Below are 14,174 nucleotides of genomic sequence, written 5' to 3' on the forward strand. Positions count from 1 at the left end.
TTAAATCATAAATAAAATAAAACTTAATTGTAAACACAAAAAGGGTGGAAGGATCAATTGGGTAATTAACCCAATCCTAAAAAACGCGCGGATCCTCCCCGGGTAATCGGGTCAACACGCGAATCCTGGGGTTATGAAACGATGTCGCTTCGTTAAGGCTATATAAGCCAACTTCTTAGCCTTAAACTCATTTGAAACCCGATTTTTTAAAAAAAAAACCTAAAATTTTCTCTCAAAGAGAGAGAGAAAGGAGAGAAGCTCCGGGCTCTGGCCTCTGTAGGCCTCGCCCCGGTCGTAGGCTTCACGCGCCCACGCGCTGCCCTAAGGACCACCGCGCACGGTGTCTAGGGTTCGAAAAACCATTCCCTTCCTTCGCCAATCGTCAGGTAGCCTCCTTTTTCTTTTATTTTCTTTTATTATTTCTCAAATCAATGTATACAAGTCAGAAAACAAATAGAAGAAAAAGAAAAGAATAAAAAAAATGATTTGATTACCATAAGAAACGAAAAAAGAACTGCTTTTTTATTTCTTCTGCTCTAAATGGATACAACTGCTAGTAAAATCTTTTTTCTGTATTTTTGTTTTCTCCTCTTATTTACAGATTTTGCGAAAGGCTTTATAGCCTTAGACTACTGCCTATTTTGGAAAGAAATCAGAAGATTTCTTTCCATTTCCTGCTCTAGTATAGCTGCTGCCTTTTGCTTTGATTTCTTTCCTTTTCTTGCAAATACCCCAAAGATCTCGGTGATGGAAGGTTGCTAGCGTTGATGGAGGCCTGAAGTCTAGTGGTGACAGAGACGAGAAATTACGGCGTGCTTGGTGGCGACGATCGGGCCGTTGAATCTGTGAGATGAAAGGTCACGTCATTTGGAGTGCCCGAAACCTCTAGAAACTCCTTGCGGCGCTGTGTTCTCAAGAAACCCTAGGGTTTCCTTGTCTGTTTTTACCGTTTTGGGCCTTTTGGGCCACTTTAGTCTAGGGTCTATTATTTAGGCTTGGGTGTAACCTGGTTTGGTTTAAATTGGGCTACGGGTGTATTTTGGGCTGCTGGGGTTTAATTCTTTTGGACTCTGTATATGGACTTTTAATGGACTTTTAAAATAGATAAATACTTATTTATTTAACCCTTTTTATTCTATCTTCAGCCCGATCAAATTTGGGCTAATACAACAGTCAATGAGCTAATATTTGTTTGTCATAATTTCACTATGTATGCAAAATATGAAAGACAAAAAAAAAAAGATATAATAGTGAAATGTGAAATTAAATTTTTTTTTATTTATCCATCGTTTGAATACATAGAAAATAGTTACATGGTTGATACAAAATGAGCACATTTCCTAACATAACTTAAACATATACCATACATTTAAAAATTCTAAAACGGCTTGTATTTTACTCTAACCAAAAACCAATTGTAATGAGGAACATTTATCATAACTTATTAACATGATGCATGTCGATTCATGTAAAATATCATATCCTTATACATGTATATAAAAACCTTTCTTTTCAAAAGATACGATTTAGCTACTAACGGGAGGGATTGAGTCATTAATTTTGCTAAACTATTTTATACACAAAAATCAAGCTTTGTGATATTTACTTGTACCAACAATCTAACACATAATGATCATTGAAAGTTTGAAAAATAAACTCACCAACATTTGTAATGTAACACCCCTCGCCCGCATCCGACGCCGGGACGGGGTTCGAGGTGCTACCTGACTTTTACTAACACTTCCATACTAAACAGGGCCATGAAATCTCAAATAATTAAAAACTTTTCTTTTCACATGCAATTTGTCCCTTATGCGAGCTTACGAGGCCCAATACATGCATTCAAGCGGTTCGGAACCCAATCGAGAACTCATGAAAACTTAGAAAAATCTCTTGCGTTAAGGCTTCACACGCCCATGTGCTCGGCCGTGTGGCGAAATAGTCTAATTATCAAGCCTTTTGTCACTCTCACACCACATGCATAGATACATACTTATCCAATAACATACAACGTGGCATAAATGAGCTATTAAACATCTACAAACATGTTATGCTCGAGTTATTTTCTTATGTAATAAATATTATAGAATTTGCCCATATCATTACCACATACTAGACATAACTATCATTACATCACAAACCATTCATGAAGCATTATTAACTATTTACCAATCACTTTATCCTGCATTAGTTACTAGCTCATCAATGAATCTCAATTCAATCTCTAGGCATACATGTTGTAAGCCACATCACAAGAGATAATAACATACATGCATAAGAATAATCATATGGGCCCATAATGTCATTAGCCGACATAGGCCAATTTACATGACTAATACTACCTTAATAACAAGCCAATGCCTTTGGCTAAATCATAATATTACATACTCACATTAAAACCCTATACATGCCATAGACTCGAATCACTTGAGTTTACTTACTCCGATAACGTTAACTCGATAGGGTGATAATATCTCTGACGGCCTCCAACCCGAGCTAACCTGGAAACTCTAGAAAACATGGGAAAGAAGGGGGGTAAGCTTTCGCTTAGTAAGTTCATATGAAAACAATTAGCAACTCATTAACTTGTTTTATCAATGTTTACAACATATTTTCAAGTTCACTACAAGCTGTCTTTCTGAGCAACGGTCACTAAATTATTTATATCTGGAGCTACGAAACTCCGAATTAAGTTACGTTAATTTTCCCTGAAACTAGATTTATTTTCCTTTCTTTCATAAAATTTCCAGAATTTTTGGTTAAGCCAAATAGTACAGTTTATTAGTTAAAGTATCCCCTGTTTTAGGGTATGACCACTCTGCCACTGTGCACTACAAACCAAATTTCTCCCTGTAAAAAATTCCAACGACCATGTCATTTATTTCCCATAAAAATAGACTCAATAAGGAATCCATTCATGTAAGGTATAACTCTTAATAATTTTTGTACAATTTTTGGTGAATTTCTAAAGTTAGAATAGGGGATCTCGAATTCATTCAGACCCTGTTTCACAAGAATTCAAATATCAAACAATATGGAATTCTTTTTCTTCCTCTGTTTCTTTCATGTAAAAATAGACTCATTAAGCTTTAATCTCATATTTTATTCTGCCTCTAACTCATTTTTCACTATTTTTAGTGTATTTTCAAAGTTACACTACTGCAGTAACTCAAATCTGTCAAGGCTAAATTACTCATTCATGATCATTGTTCATAATATTAATACAACACCATTTTATCCATCATGGTAAGAACACATATTATGCATCATAGATCATCACATATCAAGGCATTCTCATAGGATTAGTATACATACTTGCACAACTCGTAACATAACTCGAGTGCATACTCACCAATGACTTACCTCATTGGGACCATCATTAACTCTTTCCTTGGATTGCCCGTTGAACACTTGGAATACTAATTAGATACTCGGAAAAGCCTTTGCACATAAGTGCCTCAATTGTAGCTAAAGCTACCTCATATCTCATGACATTTCAATGCTCACTCTCAAGCTAGTCATCTAGGCTCATAATTCCTAGTGACATGTCACTCGTATCCTATTCTATTCCTAAGGTTCAAACGGGATTTTTCCTTGTCTATTAAGGCTTTGTCTTATCATATTTCTATTAATCACATACACATTAATATCTGTACAATTCATGTAATGATAACATTTAAATACATGTATAGCATGGTATTGTTTACATACTGAACTTACCTCGATACCACAAATGTGAAAAGGACATACTCGTCCATAAATCGATTTCTTTCCGTTCTAGGTCCAAGTCTCAATTTTCATCATCTATAACATCACATTTAGCCTACCAATCAGTCACAATATTCATATGGGTCTAAAATCATATTTTACAAATTTTCATTTTGACCCCTAAACTTTTGCATATTTGCACTTTTGCCCCAATGCTCGTAAATTAATTTTTATCACATTTATTTACTCCTTGAGTCTAGATGAACCATTTTCATAACCATAGCAACTCATAATTTCAACTATTTTACACATTTACAACTCATTTTACAACTTAGCAATTTAGCCTTTTTTAAGGGATTTTCTTGCAATTTCTTTCACAAAAGTTGTTTATTAGACAACTAGGACTTATAATCTTCCATAAAAACACAGCAAACAACACATATATATTCATGGCAAAACCCTAGACTCTTTATCATCTTGCACAAAAGTCCCCTCATATGAAAGCTTATGCTTTAGGAGTTCCAAAAATACAAAAATCATCAAGCAAAGACATTAAAATCACTTACAAGCAAGGGAAATATGTTGCTGAAATTTTCCAGCTTCAAAACTCTTTCTTTGCTGCATATTTCGGTGAAGGGGAAGAGAAAAATGATAGCTTTTTCTTTTCTTTTTTTTTTATTTGTTAATAATAAAACTATTTTGTCTCCCATGGCCGGCCATCACACTTTCAATGGCCTAATTTCACTTTAAAGACCCCTAATTTAAGATACAAGGCAATTTAACACCTTTAGGTATTAAAACACAACTTTTACTTTTTACGCGATTTAGTCCTTTTTCGAAATTGGACTAGAAATCGCTAAAATTAATATACCAAAATTAACATGCACTTATAAAATCATATTATAACACATAAAATAATACTAAAATAATTTTCTCTGGCCTCAGAATAGTGGTCCCGAAACCACTGTTCCGACTAGGCCTAAAATCGGGCTGTTACATTTCTTCCCCCCTTTAGGGATTTTCGTCCCCGAAAATCTTACCAGAAAAAGTTGTTCTCTACTTTCACGAGTCACTTATATCTTTTTCTCACAACTTACAAAACAACTCCGCACAAGCTCATACTCAAGATTTCCTATAGCTTTTCCATAGTTGAGGTATAAACCTCGGAGCTCAATTTTAAACACCGGAGACCGACATTCTTGGAACTATAAACTCGAAACATACAACTCAGTCACATCATTGAATAATATATCTGTACATACTAAAATAATCATGCAGACTTCCATCATCAATCTTTCACAATTCAACTTGCATCTCTCTTTTTCACGGAAATGAGAGACATCCCGATCTGAAATTCATAACGATCCTTTCTCATTTTCTTCCCATCGTCATCATCGACAATAATAATCTCAAATACATTTGATATTCGGCTTTACCCTATAGACAATTCGACATCCTTTGAACGAATAAACAAGATATCTTTGTGAACTCAGACTCAATTCTCTGTATACCCAGAGTTTCTCAGTACTGAAATCTTACTCTGAATTAATAGTAATAGAAACCAGAAATCAAATCCTCCCTGCAATTCCAAATTAAAAGTCGAATCATGCTGTACTTGTTTAATTTACCACTTATAGCCACATTTCTATACTCTGATCATCAACTGTTTAGAAACTTTACTAACATGAATCAAATGATTCCAACTTCATAGATGTGGTCTTTTTATTAATCAGGATAACTATACTTATAACATCTCTCGAACAAGAGAAATCCAACTAATATGTTTCCATAACATACTTTCAAGAATAAAACCCCATCATTTAAATCGCATGCGACTACTTACCAAAGAACACGTAACGGTATTCTCGAACCGGAAAATAAACTTAAATGCACATAACTCAGATTTACTTTTGCGAATAACCATTCTTTACCCCAGAAATTTTAAAGAAATCTCGACACTGAAATCCCCACACTTCTATGGTCGAGCCAGAAGCTTAATCATAACAGATTCTAATATCGCAAGTCAAAGATTACTCGTAAAGATACACTAAGCTTGATAATTCTCGAAACAAGAACGATAGAAAAGCCAATATAAGAAATTCCAAGATATAAAGACTATACCAGAAATCCGAGAATATAATCCAGAAGAAAATCATAAAGATGATCCGAAAAATCCCTCAGAGAAAACCAGAAGGAAACTACTGTCTGTACGCTTTAGAATTTCTCATAATAGAGATAATATAATTCTCGCATATATAAACCATAATCAATAGAACATCAGAATAATCTCACATAGATTTTTTTTTTTACTATCAACTTCATTCTAATATATTAGAATAGAAATCGGAAGAGATGGGGAAAATGTCAATTATAACTAACTGGACCAATAGAGCTTTTCATCTAATATCACAGTCACTAGCATACTCGTATGATAGAATTTCCATTCGAAAGGGATAACCATACGTATTTCCCCAGAATTGAGGAAAACATAGAATACTCAGAAGAGAAAGATAGCCATCACTTTTATTTGATTGAATCCGACATACTTAAACATCAGTGCAAGTCTGACATTATTCCTCTAACTAATTCTGTCTTCACTAATCCCATACTATTCCATTATTATACTTTTTAGTTTCACTTTTGCAAGCTTATGCAACATATCTCTCGAGAATCTCATCGTATAACTCTATTCTGGTAAGGGGGTGAAGATTGTAAAGCCTCTAAACTTTTGACTCTCAAGCAAATACATATTCAACAACAATATAGCTTTACGCATATTGATTCAAACATTTCAAATTTCTAACTTGTTATGAACACATTTTCACATATCTCAGTAATACATGCAACTTTATTCCATGCGAATATTAGCTAAACATAAGTGAATTTATCATAACTCAAACTTTCATTTCTTTTTCTCAAATTACCCTTAATGTTTTATCAAATTCCCATATTTAGTCTTAATCACTTGCCAATATTTATCAAATTGGAGAACGTCTTATGGTTTTGAGTACATCGCTTACTTGATGCCATAGTTCAACTATGGTCTTGTACTAGCTCTCATCCATCTGTGTCGATGCCGTGTCCCGCATGTGTCTTACATCGACACATGTAACCGTGCTGACGCATGTCCCAGACATGTCTTACACTAGCACATCTCGTAGCCGACGCATGTCCCAGACATGTCTGACACTGGCTATCATCTCGAGGCCGATGCATGTCCCAGACATGTCTTACACTAGCCCTCGTCTCAATGCCGATGCCATGTCTCATACATGGTCTTACACTGGCACACAAATCTCATGTATTGCCATGGTCCAACCATAGTCTTTTCCGTCAATTCATTAGTGAACGATCGTACTCATTCCCTGCGTTCCACCCAATTTGATCTTTCGTTACAACTTTCATGCTATTGTGACATTTATGATTCTGTAACTGAGATTATAAAGCATAACATTATTGCATATTGACTTCATCAATCTAGACATAAATGTCAACCTCATGTATATACTGATTATTAATCATGCAATAAAAGCATTCATACATACATTCTGTCATTTCAAGCAAATTTCTTTCTTTTCCTAAACACTTGGCCAAATCAAGTTGGACATTTAACATCGTATGAATACTAACATGCATAAAAGCGCTTTTCACAACTTAACTGTGTTTTACTCCACTATTTCACATTCTTTATCTCAAGAGTATCACATAATGAAAACTAGTTCATATAAAAAAAAACCATGGATTTCTTTTCATACCTTTCCATATTTTCAGCATGTCATAAGCATGATTCAATAATCTCAACTTTACTCTTATCTCTATCAAGATTTGCTCAGTCGGAACTCATTCCTGTCTTAATCAACAGTTTTGTTAGGGCCGAGAGATATCACACTATCACGAGTAATACTATGGCATGTATAACTAGACTCTCTTACGCTAGGTTAGTCCGAGAACCGACTAAACCATGCTCTAATACCACTAAATGTAACACCCCTCGCCCGCATCCGACGCTGGGACGGGGTTCGAGGTGCTACCTGACTTTTACTAACACTTCCATACTAAACAGGGCCATGAAATCTCAAATAATTAAAAACTTTTCTTTTCACATGCAATTTGTCCCTTATGCGAGCTTACAAGGCCCAATACATGCATTCGGGGCGGTTCGGGACCCAATCGAGAACTCATGAAAAACTTAGAAAAATCTCTTGCGTTAAGGCTTCACACCCCATGTGCTCGAGCCATGTGGCGAAATAGTCTAATTATCAAGCCTTTTGTCACTCTCACACCACGTGCATAGATACATACTTATCCAATAACATACAACGTGGCATAAATGAGCTCTTAAACATCTACAAACATGTTATGCTCGAGTTATTTTCTTATGTAATAAATATTATAGAATTTGCCCATATCATTACCACATACTAGACATAACTATCATTACATCACAAACCATTCATGAAGCATTATTAACTATTTACCAATCACTTAATCCTGCATTAGTTACTAGCTCATCAATGAATCTCAATTCAATCTCTAGGCATACATGTTGTAAGCCACATCACAAGAGATAATAACATACATGCATAAGAATAATCATATGGGCCCATAATGTCATTAGCTGACATAGGCCAATTTACATGACTAATACTACCTTAATAACAAGCCAATGCCTTTGGCTAAATCATAATATTACATACTCACATTAAAACCCTATACATGCCATAGACTCGAATCACTTGAGTTTACTTACTCGATAACGTTAACTCGATAGGGTGATAATATCTCTGACGGCCTCCAACCCGAGCTAACCTGGAAACTCTAGAAAACATGGGAAAGAAGGGGGTAAGCTTTCGCTTAGTAAGTTCATATGAAAACAATTAGCAACTCATTAACTTGTTTTATCAATGTTTACAACATATTTTCAAGTTCACTACAAGCTGTCTTTCTGAGCAATGGTCACTAAATTATTTATATCTGGAGCTACAAAACTCCGAATTAAGTTCAGTTAATTTTCCCTGAAACTAAATTTATTTTCCTTTCTTTCATAAAATTTCCAGAATTTTTGGTTAAGCCAAATAGTACAGTTTATTAGTTAAAATATCCCCTGTTTCAGGGTATGACCACTCTGACCCCTGTGCACTACAAACCAAATTTCTCCCTGTAAAAAATTCCAACGACCATGTTGTTTATTTCCCATAAAAATAGACTCAATAAGGAATCCATTCATGTAAGGTATAACTCTTAATAATTTTTTTACAATTTTTGGTGAATTTCTAAAGTTAGAATAGGGGATCTCGAATTCATTCAGACCCTGTTTCACAAGAATTCAAATATCAAACAATATGGAATTCTTTTTCTTCCTCTGTTTCTTTCATGTAAAAATAGACTCATTAAGCTTTAATCTCATATTTTATTCTGCCTCTAACTCATTTTTCACTATTTTTAGTGTATTTTCAAAGTTACACTACTGCAGTAACTCAAATCTGTCAAGGCTAAATTACTCATTCATGATCATTGTTCATAATATTAATACAACACCATTTTATCCATCATGGTAAGAACACATATTATGCATCATAGATCATCACATATCAAGGCATTCTCATAGGATTAGTATACATACTTGCACAACTCGTAACATAACTCGAGTGCATACTCACCAATGACTTACCTCATTGGGACCATCATTAACTCTTTCCTTGGATTGCCCGTTGAACACTTGGAATACTAATTAGATACTCGGAAAAGCCTTTGCACATAAGTGCCTCAATTGTAGCTAAAGCTACCTCATATCTCATGACATTTCAATGCTCACTCTCAAGCTAGTCATCTAGGCTCATAATTCCTAGTGACATGTCACTCGTATCCTATTCTATTCCTAAGGTTCAAGCAGGATTTTTCCTCGTCTATTAAAGCTTTGTCTTATCATATTTCTATTAATCACATACACATTAATATCTGTACAATTCATGTAATGATAACATTTAAATACATGTATAGCATGGTATTGTTTACATACGAACTTACCTCGATACCACAAATGTGAAAAGGACATACTCGTCCATAAATCGATTTCTTTCCGTTCTAGGTCCAAGTCTCAATTTTCATCATCTATAACATCACATTTAGCCTACCAATCAGTCACAATATTCATATGGGTCTAAAAATCATATTTTACAAATTTTCATTTTGACCCTAAACTTTTGCATATTTGCACTTTTGCCCCAATGCTCGTAAATTAATTTTTATCACATTTATTTACTCCTTGAGTCTAGATGAACCATTTTCATAACCATAGCAACTCATAATTTCAACTATTTTACACATTTACAACTCATTTTACAACTTAGCAATTTAGCCTTTTTTAAGGTATTTTCTAGCAATTTCTTTCACAAAAGTTGTTTATTAGACAACTAGGACTTATAATCTTCCATAAAAACACAGAAAACAACACATATATATTCATGGCAAAACCCTAGACTCTTTATCATCTTGCACAAAAGTCCCCTCATATGAAAGCTTATGCTTTAGGAGTTCCAAAAATACAAAATCATCAAGCAAAGACATTAAAATCACTTACAAGCAAGGGAAATATGTTGCTGAAATTTTCCAGCTTCAAAACTCTTTCTTTGCTGCATATTTGATGAAGGGAAGAGAAAATGATAGCTTTTCTTTTCTTTTTTTTATTTGTTAATAATAAAACTATTTTGTCTAATTTTGACTTTTCAACTATTTTGTCTCCCATGGCGGCCATCACACTTTCAATGGCCTAATTTCACTTTAAAGACCCTAATTTAAGATACAAGGCAATTTAACACCTTTAGGTATTAAAACACAACTTTTACTTTTTACGATTTAGTCCTTTTTGAAATTGGACTAGAAATCGCTAAAATTAATATACCAAAATTAACATGCACTTATAAAATCATATTATAACACATAAAATAATACTAAAATAATTTTCTCGGCCTCGAATAGTGGTCCCGAAACCACTTGTTCGACTAGGCCTAAAATCGGTCATTACATTTCTTCCCCCTTTAGGATTTTCGTCCCGAAAATCTTACCGAAAAAGTTGTTCTCTACTTTCACGAGTCACTTATATCTTTTTCTCACAACTTACAAAACAACTCCGCACAAGCTCATACTCAAGATTTCCTATAGCTTTTCCATAGTTGAGGTATAAACCTCGGAGCTCAATTTTAAACATTGGAGACTGACATTCTTGGAACTATAAACTCAGAAACATACAACTCAGTCACATCTGTTGAATAATATATCTGTACATACTAAAATAATCATGCAGACTTCCATCATCAATCTTTCACAATTCAACTTGCATCTCTCTTTTTCACGGAAATGAGAGACATCCCGATCTGAAATTCATAATGATCCTTTCTCATTTTCTTCCCATGTCATCATCGACAATAATAATCTCAAATACATTTGATATTCGGCTTTACCCTATAGACAATTCGACATCCTTTGAGCGAATAAACAAGATCTTCTTTGTGAACTCAGTACTCAATTCTCAGATACCCGAGTTTCAAGATCTTGAAATCTTACTCGAATTAATAGTAATAGAAACCGAAATCAAATCCTCCCCGCAATTCCAAATTAAAAGTCGAATCATCTTTGTACTTGTTTAATTTACCACTTATAGCCACATTTCTATACTCCGATCATCAACTGTTTAGAAACTTTACTAACATGAATCAAATGATTCCAACTTCATAGATGTGGTCTTTTATTAATCGGGATAACTATACTTATAACATCTCTCGAACAAGAGAAATCCAACTAATATGTTTCCATAACATACTTTCAAGAATAAAACCCCATCATTTACATTGTCGACTACTTACCAAAGAACACGTAGCGGTATTCTCGAACCGGAAAATAAACTTAAATGCACATAACTCAGATTTACTTTTGCGAATAACCATTCTTTACCCCGAAATTTTAAAGAAATCTCGACCTTTGAAATCCCCACACTTCTATGGTCGAGCCAGAAGCTTAATCATATCAGATTCTAATATTGCAAGTCAAAGATTACTCGTAAAGATAAACTAAGCTTGATAATTCTCGAAACAAGAACGATAGAAAAGCCAATATAAGAAATTCCAAGATATAAAGACTATACCAGAAATCCGAGAATATAATCCAGAAGAAAATCATAAAGATGATCCGAAAAATCCCTCAGAGAAAACCAGAAGGAAACTACTGTCTGTACGCTTTAGAATTTCTCATAATAGAGATAATATAATTCTCGCATATATAAACCATAATCAATAGAACATCAGAATAATCTCACATAGATTTTTTTTTTTACTATCAACTTCATTCTAATGTATCAGAATAGAAATCTGAAGAGATGGGGAAAATGTCAATTATAACTAACTGGACCAATAGAGCTTTTCATCTAATATCACAGTCACTAGCATACTCGTATGATAGAATTTCCATTCGAAAGGGATAACCATACGTATTTCCCCAGAATTGAGGAAAACATAGAATACACAGAAGAGAAAGATAGCCATCACTTTTATTTGATTGAATCCGACATACTTAAACATCAGTGCAAGTCCGACATTATTCCTCTAACTAATTCTGTCTTCACTAATCCCATACTATTCCATTATTATACTTTTTAGTTTCACTTTTGCAAGCTTATGCAACATATCTCTCGAGAATCTCATCGTATAACTCTATTCTGGTAAGGGGGCGAAGATTGTAAAGCCTCTAAACTTTTGACTCTCAAGCAAATACATATTCAACAACAATATAGCTTTACGCATATTGATTCAAACATTTCAAATTTCTAACTTGTTATGAACACATTTTCACATATCTCAGTAATACATGCAACTTTATTCCATGCGAATATTAGCTAAACATAAGTGAATTTATCATAACTCAAACTTTCATTTCTTTTTCTCAAATTACCCTTAATGTTTTATCAAATTCCCATATTTAGTCTTAATCACTTGCCAATATTTATCAAATTGGAGAACGTCTTATGGTTTTGAGTACATCGCTTACTTGATGCCATAGTTCAACTATGGTCTTGTACTAGCTCTCATCCATCGTGTCGATGCCGTGTCCCAGCATGTGTCTTACACGACACATGTAACCGTCTTGGCGCATGTCCCAGACATGTCTTACACTAGCACATCTCGTAGCCGACGCATGTCCCAGACATGTCTGACACTGGCTATCATCTCGAGGCCGATGCATGTCCCAGACATGTCTTACACTAGCCCTCGTCTCAATGCCGATGCCATGTCTCATACATGGTCTTACACTGGCACACAAATCTCATGTATTGCCATGGTCCAACCATAGTCTTTTCCGTCAATTCATTAGTGAACGATCGTACTCATTCCCTGCGTTCCACCCAATTTGATCTTTCATTACAACTTTCATGCTATTGTGACATTTATGATTACATGGCGAGATTATAAAGCATAACATTATTGCATATTGACTTCATCAATCTAGACATAAATGTCAACCTCATGTATATACTGATTATTAATCATGCAATAAAAGCATTCATACATACATTCTGTCATTTCAAGCAAATTTCTTTCTTTTCCTAAACACTTGGCCAAATCAAGTTGGACATTTAACATCGTATGAATACTAACATGCATAAAAGCGCTTTTCACAACTTAAGCGTGTTTTACTCCACTATTTCACATTCTTTATCTCAAGAGTATCACATAATGAAAACTAGTTCATATAAAAAAAATCATGGATTTATTTTCATACCTTTCCAAATTTTCAGATATCATAAGCATGATTCAATAATCTCAACTTTACTCTTATCTCTATCAAGATTTGCTCGGTTGGAACTCATTCTGTCTTAATCAACAGCTTTTGTTAGGGAGAGATATCACACTATCACGAGTAATACTATGGCATGTATAACTAGACTCTCTTACGCTAGGTTAGTCCGAGAACCGACTAAACCATGCTCGATACCACTAAATGTAACACCCTCGCCGCATCCGACGCCGGACGGGTTCGAGGTGCTACGACTTTTACTAACACTTCCATACTAAACAGGCCATGAAATCTCAAATAATTAAAACTTTTCTTTTCACATGTAATTTGTCCCTTATGCGAGCTTATGAGGCCCAATACATGCATTCGGGCGTTCGGGACCCAATCGAGAACTCATGAAAAACTTAGAAAAATCTCTTGCGTTAAGGCTTCACACGCCCATGTGCTCAGTGCCGTGTGGCGAAATAGTCTAATTATCAAGCCTTTTGTCACTCTCACACCACATGCATAGATACATACTTATCCAATAACATACAACGTGGCATAAATGAGCTCTTAAACATCTACAAACATGTTATGCTCGAGTTATTTTCTTATGTAATAAATATTATAGAATTTGCCCATATCATTACCACATACTAGACATAACTATCATTACATCACAAACCATTCATGAAGCA

At 34.6% G+C, this 14,174-nt stretch overlaps 2 long non-coding RNA genes across 2 annotated transcripts; both read right to left on the bottom strand.

Annotated features, from left to right (window-relative positions):
• Window positions 1–2,237: 2,237 nt before the first annotated feature.
• On the bottom strand, window positions 2,238–4,404 carry LOC128285638 (uncharacterized). Its single transcript, XR_008276155.1, has 3 exons — window positions 4,275–4,404; window positions 3,721–3,804; window positions 2,238–2,510 (listed from the first exon to the last, which is right to left on the bottom strand). It is a non-coding gene; the product is annotated as an uncharacterized LOC128285638 (long non-coding RNA).
• A 3,661-nt stretch (window positions 4,405–8,065) lies between these two features.
• Window positions 8,066–9,875, bottom strand: LOC128285628 (uncharacterized). Its single transcript, XR_008276143.1, has 2 exons — window positions 9,736–9,875; window positions 8,066–8,526 (listed from the first exon to the last, which is right to left on the bottom strand). It is a non-coding gene; the product is annotated as an uncharacterized LOC128285628 (long non-coding RNA).
• Between the last annotated feature and the right edge of the window lie 4,299 nt (window positions 9,876–14,174).

Source organism: Gossypium arboreum, chromosome 12 (assembly GCF_025698485.1).
Source record: "Gossypium arboreum isolate Shixiya-1 chromosome 12, ASM2569848v2, whole genome shotgun sequence".
NCBI classification, from domain to species: Eukaryota; Viridiplantae; Streptophyta; class Magnoliopsida; order Malvales; family Malvaceae; genus Gossypium; species Gossypium arboreum.